This window comes from Trachurus trachurus, assembly GCF_905171665.1.
Source record: "Trachurus trachurus genome assembly, chromosome: 7".
NCBI lineage: Eukaryota > Metazoa > Chordata > Actinopteri > Carangiformes > Carangidae > Trachurus > Trachurus trachurus.
The window spans coordinates 5,825,527-5,841,645 of NC_139901.1; the positions used below are offsets into that span (position 1 = coordinate 5,825,527).

Below are 16,119 nucleotides of genomic sequence, written 5' to 3' on the forward strand. Positions count from 1 at the left end.
GATCTACTGCGTCCTGTTCCATGTAATGTTGGGAGTTCATGTCAGAAAAGCTCCTGATGCCTGACACTAATGAGCACCAGATGCTCCCTCAACACACTCCCCGAATCTCCTCTCTTTCACTTGTCATCCCTCATTCATTTCCTGAAAGGCCCTGAAGTCAGTGACAAACTGCTCTCATGGGCCAGAGAGCGGCTCAAACTCGACTGTTTTGTCTGTCCGACCCTGAAACTGCTCTCCGGCTGAGACAGAACACACTGAAATAACAAAGTGATGCATAATAACATTATAGCAAACTACAGGCGTCTCCCCATGGTGCAGAGACAGTGATTCTGCTGCACACAGAGATCCTTCATATCTCTCTTCGCTAGTCTGACGAACAAGTCTACATAACATAGACATGATTCCAGAACTTCACTGATCACATGGCCGCTCAGTTCATTAACTATGTTTCCATCCACACATTTCTATTAGGGATGCACCGATCCGATACCCGGATCGGATATTGACTAATTAGCTGGATCGGATATTGGATGAATGAGGCCGATCCAGCATTCCGATCCAGTCATTTCTTTTTTTATTAATATCATACACAGCAATACAGTTACAGCGATCTAGTGATATTTATTTCTTTTTGCTGCTAATGTAAATGTACACATCTACGCTAAATGTTTATGTGAAGCCTGAAGCATTCACTTACATGGAAAGGTATACGGTTTATTAATTTAACAGTGGTATCGGATCAGTATCGGGCATCGGTCATTCACAGACCCCCTGTTGTAGACCTCTCCTGCCCTAAGCCCAGATATCGGTATCAGTATTGGGACCGAAAAAGTCAGATCGGTGCATCCTCAGTTTGTGCATTAAGTTAAACATGACTTAAAAAAGTTTGTACTGCCCATCAATTCCGCTACGTGTTCCGGGCTTTTCAAAGACATGGTGGGAGTAAAAAAAGAAAGAGTCAAGTGGACAGCTGGACCAACAGGCTCAACGTGAAGTGTCTTCCAACCACGACCTCCCAGAGCTGTCGCCGCAAACCACAGGTCGCCTCCGGTGTCGTGTAGCATTTAGCACTAGGTGTTTCCACGCCGTGTCTTCTGATGATTAGTCTGCACATAAGCACTTTGTTTATGACTACTTTAAAACATTTTTTTACCATTTGATGGGAGATGCGATCCTTGTTATTAACTTCAAATTGCTCAGTGGTTTACAAGGCAACGGCTCCAGCGGCTCGTCACACTTGGCTCATGCCGATTCGGTTTCGCGATTCAGTGCAAAAACGAATTCGAAACACATTGAAATGCATTCGGTACAACAGCATGCGACGTCATTACACACAGAATTTTATTGGAGTTAAAGCTCTTAGATGGAAACACACTTTTGTTCGCATTAATAAATGGATGGAAACATACAGAGCAACTGGACAGAGTGGAAGACCTGCAGGGTCCCACCTCTACAGCTACTCTTCTGTTCATGTCAGAGACTGAGTGAACCTGGAGTCACAGTCGTAGAGGTTTACCTTCAATTGTCAGTGAAGGTTACTATACCAAAAAAAGCTAACAATCTCTTTAAACTGATGACACACACATTATTGTGTTGCTCTCGTTCATGTGTCTCACGTTCACAGCAAACAGGCGATGATATGTGAAGTACAAGTGTGTGTCTCAGTAAAAATGTGTCTTTCTGCCCATGTTACAACAAGCTCAAGGTTTTTGTCATTGTTTCCCCAAGAGTACGGCTGCATGGCTGCATGCCCGCGCGCGCACACACACGCACATGCACACGCTCTTTGATCATCCATCACCAGAGTTCAGACTGTGATCTCCTGACTTCCTCCTTCTGACATGCAGCCATGTCTGGTTAAGGTGGTGACGACACACACACACACACACACACACACACACACACACACACACACACACACACACACACACACACACACACACACACACACACACACACACACACACACACACACACACACACACACACACACACACACACACACACAAAGACCTGCAGCAACTACTGTAAGGCTATTCCATCACTGTGGAATGCCAATAGTGTGTGTGTGACTGTGAGTTTGCTTCAGGCTGATGAATGAGAGGAGGAGGAGGAGGATGGAGGGATGATGGAGGGAGGTTGAGGTCATTTAACAGAAAAGACAGCTGTCTGTCCAGTCTTTCAAACCTTTTTTTCTGCTACAATCAGAACAAGTGAAAACTACAGTCAGTGGGACGATGAGTTTTCACTTTATTTCAAAAGGCCGTCCAGTCAAAGACAGGAGGATTCTGGAAGAGGCTTAACCAAACATGCTGTGTGTGTTAGAGAGAGATCTGTGGGACAGGAAACACAAAGTGAGGCCTCACCATGTCTCTCAGGACCAAAGATATTGAAAGAAGAATCCAGAGGCATTCCTCTGATTCCAGGGTGAAAGTCTGACCTGAGGTTCAGACGGGACTGAACCAGGTGACCTTCTGCCCTCTGGGGACCTCCACACTGACTGCAGCTACATGTAACATGTTATAATCAACACATTATTACTGACTCTGCCACATCACAGGTTTGGTGAATTTGTGACAGCAGGTAATTAAAATGAGCAACTTCACAAAGCCTTTCACCATACAGGCACTTAACAACATTTACACTCTATATTGTAGTTTACCAGAACTCCCATCCAGCCAATCACATCCAAGAATGAACACCAGCCAAACCTCATGTTCTGTTCCCACATTAAATACAAGGGAAAACACAATTATACCAGGCAGCTGAGTTGATTAATAAGAAATGAATAATTAATCAGCAAAACACTTTTGACACTTGATCACTTATCACTACTTTTCTATCACTGAGCACCGTCTCCTTTGGTTTGGTTTTATTTTGAAAATACAGTATTCAGAAACATGGATTCAGCGCAACATGGAACATCTGAAGTAGAAAAGCAAACATGCAGCTCATACGATAATGATAATTAATACTAATTGCCTAGTATTACTGTTGCTTTTTGTGCATGGCTTTTAATGTGTTTAGTGTCTATGTTCTGCTTGTTTGTAACCTTCTAGTTTGTTATCATGTCTTGTGTAATTCATTTTTGTTGATGTTGGTGTTGCTGCTTAAAGCAGAAGTAAGCGTAATGTTTGTGTTAATATAAGTCTTAAATAGTTATATCTTCCGACAGCAATCACTTATATAGAGTGTTTGGTCTGAAACACGGGTCTGTCAGTCACTCTGCTCTGCTCTGAGCCGAGGAGAAAACTTTCCTTGTATCCTACAACCTTTATCCAATGAGGAGAGAGAACGGCATAAAGGGGCGGTCCTCTCTGTGTGTGCAGCCAAGGGATGCGCGTCAATGTGGTGACGTAGGGACGAGGACGGGGACTGCTAACTCCATCTGCTGACAGGAAGTTAGCCAAAACCACCGGATCACTTACTTCTGCTTTAACATCAGTCCAGGGACAGCAGATGTAAAATAGCCTTTTGGCTAATTCTGGCATGCATTGTCCCTGATTATTAAACCTTTAAATAAACAAATACAACCACTATCAATAGTTGAAAGCCTGATGGGAAATGTGGAGTTAATCCCATTGCTGCCTGATACAGGTGAGGTGAGTGGTCACCGTGGAGATCTATAACTAAACAATTCTCTGTCTCTGCTGTCTGTCTCCAGCTCTCAGTGGGGGCCAGTCTGTTGCATGGTAGAAACTCTCTCTCACACACACACACAAACTCAACAAAAGGTTTAGCTGACCCCCGTTTTTTTTCTGCAACACACAGACACACCACAGGATTTATGGATTAGCAACGGCCTCCCAGGTCAGCCTCCCTGAATTGCGTGGAGACCCATCAATCAAACCACCATTACCACGGCAACCGGCAGCCAGCAGCAGGTCAGAGTAAGGGAAGAGGGAGAAACTGACAGAGACAGTGAGGAAGATGTTGCAGAAATGGCCACACAGAAAAAAGATGTAAAGTCGCCTCAGAACAGGAGGAAACTAAAGCTTTACACAGGGTTAAATGTCTGTGTTAAAGTTGGAAGTCAGACCTTTAAAACTCAGCACAGAGCCCAGCCATCAAAGACCTCGACCGAGTACCTGGTGCTATAGCAACAGACACTGCTGAGAGTGCACTTACTTAGTCACTGGAGCAAAGAAGCAGGTGTTACTTTATCCCATAACCTCCTGTATAAAAACAGCTGGATGAAACTAACAGAAGTGTCATGTTTCCATCACTATTCTCTTGTCATTTCCCATCATTTGAGGTTTGACTTTTGATGACATCATCACGTTGCGCTTCATTGCTAATATTCAATGACTTCATTTTGACGAGCATCTATTGACATTAGCATCATGGATTTAGTTGCAAAGCCAATAAATAGCTCCTCTTCCTCTTCAGTATTATATGTTTAGGCTTATGTTATATCGTGGCATCAAATGATCAGAAAAATCACAATTGGCAATTATTTTGTCAACTAAAATGTCATGATTTAGACAGGCCTATCACATCCTCAGCGACAGGTGGGGGAAGTGCTCAGCTCCACAGTGATTCAGGATGTGTAGTAACAGACGGATGAATGACAGGAGAGAGCTTGAGGCAAAGTAGAGTCAGCCACAGCTTCTATTGTGTTTTGACTTGATTAGCTGCAGATATCAGTCAGACTGTTTCAAAGGTCTACATAGAATATCCATCACAGCACCAAGGTTTACATTTATTTTGGTACGTTTTTACAACAGTGAAAATTTGCGCTCCGAAACTGTAGATGGAGCTGCGTAGCGAAAAAGGTGACCGTACTTGCATACAGTAGTCCCCCTCCAACTGTGAACCTGTTGACTCACACTGAACTAACACGCCACGCCAGCAGATACTGTTTGAATGTATAGATATATATGAGGTATGCAGGTGTATGTGTGTGTGTGTGTGTCCTGGCTGGTTTAATAATTGTACACATTCCTTGGTGGCACCACATTCCCAGTGCCTCAGGTAACCATGGAGATAAGATAGGGGAAATACAACAAAGGGACAGAGGGAAGGATGGAGGGATGGAGGAGGGAGGAGACGCTTCTACAAGTGGAAACCCTGAAGAGATGATCGACGTCCTGTTGAGACAAAGATTCCTGTGACACTGGTTGGACAATAAAAGACAAAGGAATCTCTGTTTTGTTGCATGTTTTCTGACAATAATCTAATTAAATGATCATAATAAATAATAATAATAAATGACAATCACTAGATGCAGCCCTGTTTTACCTCTATAGATTGGAAAACACACCTTTTAACTTATCACCAGAAAGAACAATACATGTGCTTCTAAAGAGATCCGTTTGGTGTGAAACAAATCACTGAAACGTTCAAACACATCTCGTTCTCCGTCAAACCTACAGGGATTCAAGCAATGTCTCAGTTTTCAAGACGATAAAGATCTAATGGCTGGACTCCAACATCTGGATCAGGACCAAAATCGAATCAAGTGTTCCTGAGCTCAGACGCAAACTGATCTCAGTGGGGAGGCAACGCAGAGTGAATGGAAAAGACATGAAATCAGGAAGTTATGTGAGTCAAACCTGAAAATAATATGATTACTGAAAGACCAGGGACTGAGGACATAGTGTGTGTGTGAGTGTGTGTAGACGTTTCAGAGTGTGCAATTGCCTATAAAACAATATATTGATTATTATAGCCACTAATTGTGTGTATTGTAACAGAAATTCATTTACAAAGTTTATGACCCTGAAAAAAAGTTCCACACAGCTCTCACACTGCTGCACTAACAACCACCCTGTGTTCTGCCTGTGAACGCAGCACAGACAGATGTTCTGCTGCGCGAGTGTGTGTGTGTGTGTGTGTGTGGGTGGGTGTATTAGAGAGATATATGTCTGTACATTGAGCCAGGCTAATGGGCAGATTACTCTGGCGTCTTGGGGGCGTGAGGAGGAAAAAAGTGTGTGTGCGTGTGTGTGTGTGTGTGTGTGTGTGTGTGTGTGTGTGTGTGTGTGTTAGTGAATGTGTCCAAAAGTGGAGGAGGTGAGAAGAGTAGAGGGGGGGCAGAGAGATAAAAAAAAAAGACAATGATGAGGGAGTATTGTCAATGCTGTGAAGAACAGAGTGAGTGAGCAGGAGATTTAAAGGAGCGGTTGTTTCCTCTCTGTTCATGATCCACTTCAGAGGTGCAGTGAGTGTTTCCAGAATAGACTGACTGCTGATTTTATAAATGATTGTATATGTCAGCGTTCTATTGTTTGGTTGAAAATTCACAGATGAGACAAAGAAAAGCAGGACCTGATGTAAAAATAATTCAGATCAGAGTTAGGGCTCCAGACTGCCCCTAAATTGGGGCATTTTCCCCCTAAAATTCAGTCATTTTCAATTTACTTGCACATGTGCCACCAGTAAATTTGCTCAATTTTTTTTTAACACTGGTGAAATGTAGAAGGGGCGACTCAAAGAATCTATTTTTTTTCTGCTTGCGCTCCTAAAATTTTAAAGGGACAGTTCAACATTTTGGCAAATTGGCCCATTGCCATAATCCCTATAGTCATAGCAGTAGGTTTGTTACCTTTAATTGTCAGTGCAAGCTATTTTTAGAACGGCCAAGCAGAGCCATGAGCTGTTCAGGCTCATGGGGTTTCTTGGTTTCCCTCATCAAACTCATCAAATACACAATCCAACAACTCAAAAAAAAAAGTTGTGACATTGAGATAATAATGGAACGTTATGACACAGTGTTTTAGAGGTAAATTCATGCAAAACTGCTGATGCGTGTTCCCATCGGGAGCAGTTTTTCAGCAAGCAGTCTCTGCTCCGCCGTTCTAAAAATAGCTTGCACCGACAATTAAAGGTAATGAACCTACTTCTAAAACTATAGGGATTATGGCAATGGGCCAATTTGCCAAAATGTTGAACTATCCCTTTAAGTTAGGGGTCACTGTGCTGCTAGTAAAAAAAAAAAGTTAAGTCTGGGGCCCAGAGAGTTCAGCTTCCTTAAAGCAGAAGTAAGCGATCCGGTTGTTTTGGCTAAAGCTGCGTTCCAGGCAGGCTTTTGAAACCGTAAGTTACAGCTTCAAGTCACGACTTACGACTTTGTAGCGTTCCAGGCAACCTGCAACTCGCGTTTCTCCGACCTGTTTTACCTGTGAAAGTGCACTATAACGGCCACTCGTAACTTCCGACCCGTGAACTCGTACCAGATCGAACTGGTACAACTACACAGGTCGGAAAAACACGAGTTACGGGGTGCCTTGAACGCACCATAACTTCTTGTCAGCCGATGGAGTTAGCAGCCCCCGCCCTCGTCATGGATCTATTGGTCCTCGTCCCTACGTCACCACATTCACGCGCATCCCTTGCTGCACACACAGCCCTTCATGCCGTTCTCTCTCCTCATTGGATAAAATTTGTAGGATACAAGAAAAGTTTTCTCCTCGGCTCAGAGCAGAGCAGAGTGACTGACAGACCCGTGTTTCGGTCCAAACACTCTATATACTCTATGCTTACTTCTGCTTTAAGGCTCCAGACCTCAGCTAACACATTCTGACTAATTACAGCCTTATATGCCTCATAAACTCCTTCACTAAATGTGCCATGTTCACAGAGGAGAATCATCTTCACTGACGGAACACAGGAGCACCGCGGTTGGAGTGAGTGATGATGATGTCAGTGTGTGAAGAAATAAAGATGAAGAGTGGGGACTGTAATGACACTGCCCTCCTAACCTTCCTGTACGGCTCTAATCCCTCCATTCACTCTGTTTCCACTGACTCTTCTTATTATCTGTCAGTTATCTGTCAGTCGCCGTGTAATCTGTCTCTCTCTGTCTCTGCAGGAAAATCCAGTGGTGCCAGACAGAGCAGCAGCTGCTGTGCACACACACACACACACACAAACACAATCCACACAGTAGAAGAAAGAATTGAAAGGTTGATTTATTCCTTGTACAGTCTATCAGCGTATATCTGGAGAGATGGCAACTGCTGTCGGTGTGGGTGTATCTCTCCGACTTTGTGCATGCATGTGTGTGTGTGTGTGCGTGTGTGAAGCTTGGACAGCTTCCAGAGAGCGAAGGTCATTCCTCACATTCCAAGTCAATCTCAGTGTTGTACCTCTCTTTCCTTCACTAAACCTCCCTAAACATGTAGTCAAGTCTACATCCTGCTCTCAGCAGCTCTCAGGATCGAGTTCTGAACTCCTCCATCAGCACGGAAACTATTCTGATGGAGGCAACAAAGAAAAGCAATGAATATCAAAAAAAGTGCACAAAGGTCACTCTGCATTTAAACCAAAAACAGACAGGTTGAGCTTCACAGTGTCTTATTGGAAGAAGCACTGTCCCTGTCTTTCCGACTGAATTCCTGGACAAAATTCCTGAGGGACAATCCTCACAACTCCTCTTGGATTTCAGTGAGAACATTTTCTGACAGGTTCGAGTTTCACTGTTTAAAACAAGACGCCCCTTAGTTTAAATGTGTCTCACTGAATCAGTGAGGAGTTGAGAAACGTCCTGTTCATCAAAGCAGAGCCTTTGACTTTTCCACTGCGGAGCAATTTGTCCCCCAAGACAACAGGGAGGCTCTTGGGAAACATTTGTAAGTGGTTTAAACAAAGTATGATCCGAACAAGGTGTCAAAGTGGAAAGATTCCAGTACATTTCCATGGGAATTATGGGAACTTATGGGAATTATTGGGAATTTATGGGACTTAACTAGTAATTTGGTGCATTTGAAACAAACTGTATCATCATCCAAACATAAATATAAAGATTTTGTTTTGACATTGACATTCCATAACCTGAAATCCCAACAGATTTATTTGTGAGTAGAACTTTAAAACTTTAATTCTTGTAATGAACAATCCATTCTGTCATTGAACAACAAAAACATGAGTGTTGAGTAAAATATTACTAAAATATAATTCCCATGGAAAGTTTCCAACCTTGAAAATTCCCAGCATTGTACAAGCTACATCTGAACATGTGTAAATGTGTTTACAGCTGCTCCAAATGGCCAAAACCATCAGCAGGGACCGACATGGATCAAAACAACCATCTGTTACATCACGGGTGGTTTAGTGAGATTTCCTTGGAAGAACTGAAGAACTATCATGAGCATCATGATCGCAAAGACTGGAATGAAACATTTTTTGTTTGTTTGTTTTTGGTTGGACAAACACTGTATCGTCATCAAAACTAACAGTGAGATTTCCTTGGTAGAACTATCATGAGCATCAGTCACAAAGACTGGAATGAAAAGTTTTTTTTATTTTTTTATTTTGGGAGGGGGGGGGGGGGGGGGGGTTTGACAAACACTGTATTGTCACTTGAAACTTGAAAAACAAAAAACAAAACAAGAAATGACAAACCATACCTTGTGGAGGAGCGATTCTACACTTGGCTGCAGTTTTATTTTTTAGTACTGTAGATAAGCAAATGTTTGTGATATGATAATCGTCAATTTTCATGATATACCGCTGCCAACACCTTGTAGTGTAGGACTCTAGTTCAATAATATCAAATACTGCTGTAACTTTTGTGCCGTTTAGTGGCAGCATGGGATGGGTTTAACTAATTTGTTATTATCATGACTGTATTATCTCTTCTTGGGGCTTACAGTAAGACCCCACAGAGATAAGCCTGCTCTGAGGTGGGGTTGGTCAGGTAGCCCTGAAGGATGCATAGCTCACATTTAAAAATGTTGTCGTTAGCCTGGGGCTAATGCTGCGTTCCAGACAGTTGTACTCAGAAGTCTGGATTTCCCACCTCCAAGTTAGAATTGTAATCTTGAACGCCCCCTGAAGTCAGATCTCCAACTCGGAAAGTTTCCGAGTTGGAGATCTGACTTCAGGGGGCGTTCAAGATTACAAAAGTCAGACAAGTCCCACCAGCACTTACCAAAAAAAAATCCAAGATGGCTGCCACCACGTAAACAGTGGTGAACACTGCAGTTTTACTGTTTATTTTATTTCTCTGGTAATTGTCTCACATTAAAGTCAGCCATGTGCACAGCACTGTTCAGTTCTATCGCTCCACATTTTCTAACGCTGTTTGTATGTATAAAAAAACAGCCTAGAGTGTTGTGGCCTAGAGAGCAGTGGCTAATGGCTTGTTACAGGTTTTTGTTGTTCCTTTGTAAGGCTCTACCTTTGTAAATGTTGTATTTTTGTTTCGTCTTTTTAATCGTCCATTTTCCCAACTTTGGTATTCGTTTTTCAACTGGAAAGCGCTCAACTCAGAGGGTGTGTTGTCCCAAGTTACGGGGTATCAGCTGAGCTCAAAGTGTTTTCTTTAGTGTGGTCACTCGTACGTTTATAATGACACTTGAAAAAAAACGAATTATTGCCTTAATCCGACTATAACTGGACAACTGAAGTGCATGTAAACACCTTAGTCCGACTGAAATCTGTGTTGGAGAACTCCGATTAAGACACCCAGATAATGCGATTGGAATTCGATTTTCTCCGTCATGTATACACCTTAGTCGGAGTATAACTGGACAATGCATGTGCGCATGCTCCACAACAGTAGAGACGGCACCAAGTGGAACACAGAAGCCGCCCGAACCCCGCAAAGTAAAGAAAAAAAACCAACAACAGCGCTGATTCAATGCATTTCACACAGCGCGACCAGCAAGAGTGTTTTATTATAAAAAAAGAGAGAGAGAGAGAGAGAGAGAGAGAGGAAGCCCGTATCCTATTCTCATCGCGCATCCAGCCCAGACTGACGCGTCTGGTCGGGAACTGCAGTTGAGAATTTATTAATAAGCTACTAGGTTGTTTATATTCAGTTTTTTACAAGGTGACAGAAAAGTCAACAGGACAGGGGGGCGTATTAACCCGCTGAAACAACGGTTGACGCCGCATGAGGGGGCGGACCCCATCAGTTATTCCATTTTCTCAGTTGCATGTAAATTGAGACAAGGACTGAAGTCCGACTTGACGCCAAAATCGAATTTTGAGCATAGCTCGATTAAGCTCTGCATGTAAACGTACTGATTGTCTTCATCTCCACAGATAGAAAAAAAGTGACCTGGAGCTACATTATCTACGAGAGGAAAATCATCCATAATACTTTCAGAGAAAAGTATGTAATAGCATCCTGCATGCTCTCAGTAATTAGGACCTGATGTTCCAACCACGCACTTCTCCAGGTGGCATTTGACTGCCCAGAGGCCAAAGACATTCAGAGACAACCTGCACCTTCATCACCTCTGCATCCATCCACACAGCCGGCCTGTACACGCTCAGCCACTGATCTCTGTGTTTCTGAAACACTTGCAAAATGTTAAGATTACAGACTCGCTCCTCATTTCTTTCCATCTCCACACTGGTGTTAAAAGCTTATGCACAGAGCCATATATAGCATCTGTGACATGTCAGGGCAAGACAAGTAAAGCTGGCTTAAGACGCGGTTCTGTGTTGCATTCCAGGGATGTCAGAAAGTCAGAAATACTGACTTCCAGCTGGAAACGCCACAGCCCCCTCAACCTGGGATAATGAAAGGAAACCGAGATTCAAACACAGATTTCTGATCTCTTTTTCAAGTCGCCTTTGGAATTATGAAAGACATCATTATTTTCCACATAATAATTCATTGTGAAAAACAAACCCACTTAAATGTCATTGAGACACATAGGATGTCCAATGATTTCATCAAAGACTAAAAATTGATCTGATTATTAAATTTAAAATTAAATGAAGTAATTAACATACAGAAGAGAAGCAAAACAGAGGCTGGAGAGAAGGAGAACAGGGAGAGACGATGAGACAAGTGGTGAAGATAATGAGGAAAGAAAAAGGAGACGTGAAGATAGGAGGAGGAGGAGGAGGAGGACAAGAGGAGATAAGATGAGTCACACATGTCATGGAAAAAGTGTCTAAGGCCTTTCTTATCAGTCAACAAGGAGAGAGGGAAAGGAAAGGAGGGAGAGAGGAAAGACAGGAGAGAAGGAGGAGGGAGGCGATTGAAGAAAAGTCACTCAAATGGTCTATTTACAGGGTTTTGGTGATTTCTGTTCTGCTGGTTCAGTAACTTCAATGTAACACGAGTGAATTAACCTCTTCAACACAACTATGAAAAACAGAGAAAGAGGGAAACATGATGGCGGTTGAAGTGAAAAAGGGCTGAAGGACAGAGTGGAAGGAGGAGGAGGGAAGGAGGTGAAACAAGGTAGAGGAAGCCAGCGGAGAACAGTTGATCCTCTGGGTTCTTTTATAGACTGATGCCCTGTTTCCCTGAGGATGTGGAAACTCCTGTACAGTGTGTGTGTAAAAAGTCCTATTGTTGTAATCTTTCTTTTGTGATTTTTAGACTTTATTAAAGTGGGTACATTTTGAAATAAAACCTGACTGTGACTCTTGCCGTGTGTGTTTGAGTGTTGACACTTGGTTTGAGTCTGGAATCACAAGGATTTGGTCACAGCGTGAGGTCGTGAGGTCAGTGTCCATGTCTTAGAGCGTGATAGAAACAGTCAAACCCAACCTCACCAGTTCTGATGATGGAGAGTTGACTGAGGCTGTTTGAGTTATGATGGTTAACTTTAGTTTAGAGAGAACTGAAGGATTCCAGGACTAATTACCCTCATTTTCATGTCTTTATCTATTACCCCCAACCCCCCCTCTCTTCCTGCTCCACTACACACCACCCAATTAGGGAGCCTGCACCTTTCTAATTATAAAGCTCATCTCACTCACATTTGCAACTTTGTGTTCTTGAGTTAAGCAATAGAAAAAAACACCATCCCCATTATAAACTAAACAAGACAATGGGTTAAAATGAGAGTAATACTGAAAGCATTAGCTGGAGCATCACTTAGTCCAGGTTTGATCAAATCTCCACAGGCGGCGTTTGAGGTATAAGAGCTGATGTGCAGACAATGCCCAAGTCATAACTCATTAAAAAGCATAAGCAACTACTAAATATGAAGTGACACTTGGTCCAAGTTTGAAAAAAAAAAAAAAAGCTGCCAAGTTTAAATGAGACAGGGCTCCAAATTCTGCCGTGTTGCAGCCTGACAGATTGTGCAGGCTCAAGTGATCATAAAAGTCACCTGGGAAAAAAAAAGATGCATGAAATGTTCTGAATAAATCTAAACCCAAAGAGGAGGGGGGGAGAGAAGTGATCAAACCGGGCTGGAGAGGGAGGACAGGAGCGGGAGGGAGTTTTCCTCTCCTCTGACCTTGACTCTCTCTACGTTCCTGACCCACTCGGTTTCCTTCATCCCTTATTCTAACAGACAGCTACGGCAAATTCTGTAATTAGTGGAGAAAGGGAGGAGGAAGAGAGCAAGAGATAAGGAGAGAGAGAGGTGGGGAGTGCGGGTCGTCTTAATGAGGAAAGATAAAAACAAGAAGCCTTAAAGCACATGAATATGACCCTGGGAACTGATTAACAGTTGGAATAATTTTATCCACTTATTGATTTTTGTTCTATTCAAATACAATCATAACCCTCTTATGGGTCATTCCGCCAAAAGAGTGCCATTTGCTCATTGTAACTCTTAAAAATTAAACTTCATTTTTCATTCCATTTCAGTATAGAATTTTTAAATATACACATTTACTCATTCAAAATGAGTACTGGTCAATCTCAGGCTACTTTATTTAATTTATTGCTGCTTTTATCATTGCATTTTTGAAGAAAAAGTAACAGCAATGAGGGTAACAGCAATGAGTTTTTAGCATAAAATCAGCAATTGTGTGAAATCTAGCCAAATAGCATCTATACTAATAGCTTGAGCACACAGAGCACATTCTTAGGATTTAACTGAATATTTTACTTTTGATATCAACAAACACTGTCTAGAGATAATTTAGGTAACAGGAATGAGTTTTAAGAGTGACGGACCCTGACATAGCTACAATATCATTCAATTTCAGGAAAAATAAATTACAGAATTTAATTTTGGTCTTGCCATGACTTTCAGAAGACCCAAATGATGTCACTTCCAGCAGAACATGTCACTGGTGGAATGTTCCAAAACGTTTAGAGTGTAGAATGTGTTCGGGTAACAGCACTGAGTGAAAACCTGGGGACGGGACTAAAATGTGAATTTTAACCAAAATATAATTAGGTTTTAATTAAAAAAATGTTATATAAGTGTAGATATAATATAAAGTCACACTAATATGCAAAAAAAATGAGATTTTAGAAGGATTTTATTCATAATGCATTGTGGTAAACTATAGCGTTTGGCATGGGGACATGCAACAAAGGCTGTTTCAGTGCTTTGAAAGCCTTTTATAGTAATTAAAAATTATATATCTTTAATTTCTACAGTGATTCATGTGTATGGTGCTTTGTTTATTAATTAAATGCAATTTATATTATATTATTACATGTTTTTATACATTTAATATGCTGGGGACAGAAATGGCACTCTTTTGGTGGAATCGCCCTTATACTAATACTTGACTGGTTTTGGATATTGCCTCATGCTTCCTGGAGCGTATGGTGTCCATCATGCGGACGGGCAGACACACAGAAATGTTCTCCACCATGCCAACTATGTGGAGTATGTGTTACAGTACGAGACTGGATGTGACTGCTGTCGACGGTGTGCTGAGGTGCTCCAGCTGCCGCCTTCAATGGAACCAACCGCAGACGCTGCAGCTCAGTGTGTTTCCCTTCAGTCGATGATAAACACCTCCTCTGTCTGTGTGTGAGTACCGTCTGTGTGTCTGTCTGCTCTCACAGCAGAGCGACCCCCCTGGTGGAAGGACGGTGACCCGCTGGTGCTCATGGGGTCGCAGCTTCGGTCCCTGCCGGCAGTGACTCATTAATGTCTACGAACACCAGGTAGGAGGAGTGCAGAGATTAGAAATCTGAATAATAATAAAAATTCCTTCTCTCTGAGCTGACAACACACACACATCCTTGTAACGCTATCTTTGTGAGGACACTCATTGACATACTGTATTCCCTGGCCCCTTACCCTAACCTCAACCATTACTCTTAACCTAATTTAAACCTCATTATAACTTTAAGTCTTAACCCAAGTCTTAACCCTCAAACAGCCCTTGGAAAAAGTGAGGACCGGCCAAAATGTCCTCACTTCCCAAAAATGTCCTCACTCTGTTGGTTAAAAACTCGTTCCGGTCCTCACAACGTAGTAAGTACAAGAACACACAAACACAAACACAAACACTCCTCTCTCTCTGTCAGGTCATCTCCATAGCTCCCCATTGCAATGAGGCTTTAAATGTGGACTCTGCCCTGCAGAGCGCGTCACACTCAGTAACAGCCTCTGAACTCTGACTAAGCTTCATTAAGACACTGTGAACTTCTTCCACAGATGGACACACGCCGACACGTTTGAGTTATTCAAGCTATTTCGTATGTCTGAAGGATTTGAGGGACTTTACTCAAAGCTGTTTATCATCTACAGGAGATTTAAGTAATGCTTTGTTTTTAATGTCAACAGTTCTGCTGGTGGCCTGAGCTGACCACCTTTTTTTTTGTTTCATCTTCAGTTGCCGCTGAAATGAATACATAGCCTACTATTGTAAAATACTGCACCTGTGTGTGCACAAGTGTGATTTTACTGATCTTGAACATGCGTCTGTAAGATTTTCCACACATCGCCACCACTAGACGCCACAGAGGGTTTGAGCGTTATCCAACTGAGTTTGTTCCTGACTTTCATTTTCCATTAATCCTTAAAATCAATACATTTCAATTCACAGGCACTCGGCTATTCAAAAACCATGTGTACACACACCCTGCATAACCCTACACCGACTGTGTCAAACAGTCAACCCCCAGCACACACACACACACACACACACCTGCTCCACTCCCATTCAAAGTTTTATGACTTAACTATGGGAAAACACTCCCTTCTGTTTGTTGTCCTCCCCCTCTTCTCTCTCCATTGAGTTCCTGCAGCCACACAACTGTAAGAGCTCATTCAGACTGACAAGAGCATACCACTGTTTCAATCAGAACAAGAATGATGATGCCGTTGATGGGGCCTCCATAGAAAACACTGCAGGTCATCAAGAATACACCATGCATTTCTGCAGTTCAAAAATATCCTGCAAAGCTCTAATGACGCTCAAACCTGACCACACAAGCTCAAGTATCTGTGGTATTGCATCTGTTTGTACTGTTTACCATGCTACCAAGATGAAGGAGAAATG

General features: G+C 42.4%; 1 protein-coding gene across 1 annotated transcript in view; it reads right to left on the reverse strand.

The window, feature by feature from the left end:
* Nucleotides 1–16,119, reverse strand: part of lama5 (laminin, alpha 5) — a gene marked incomplete at both ends in the record, with an annotated part of 117,108 nt that overhangs the window by 76,351 nt on the left and 24,638 nt on the right. The gene's annotated exons all lie outside the window — the stretch shown is intronic.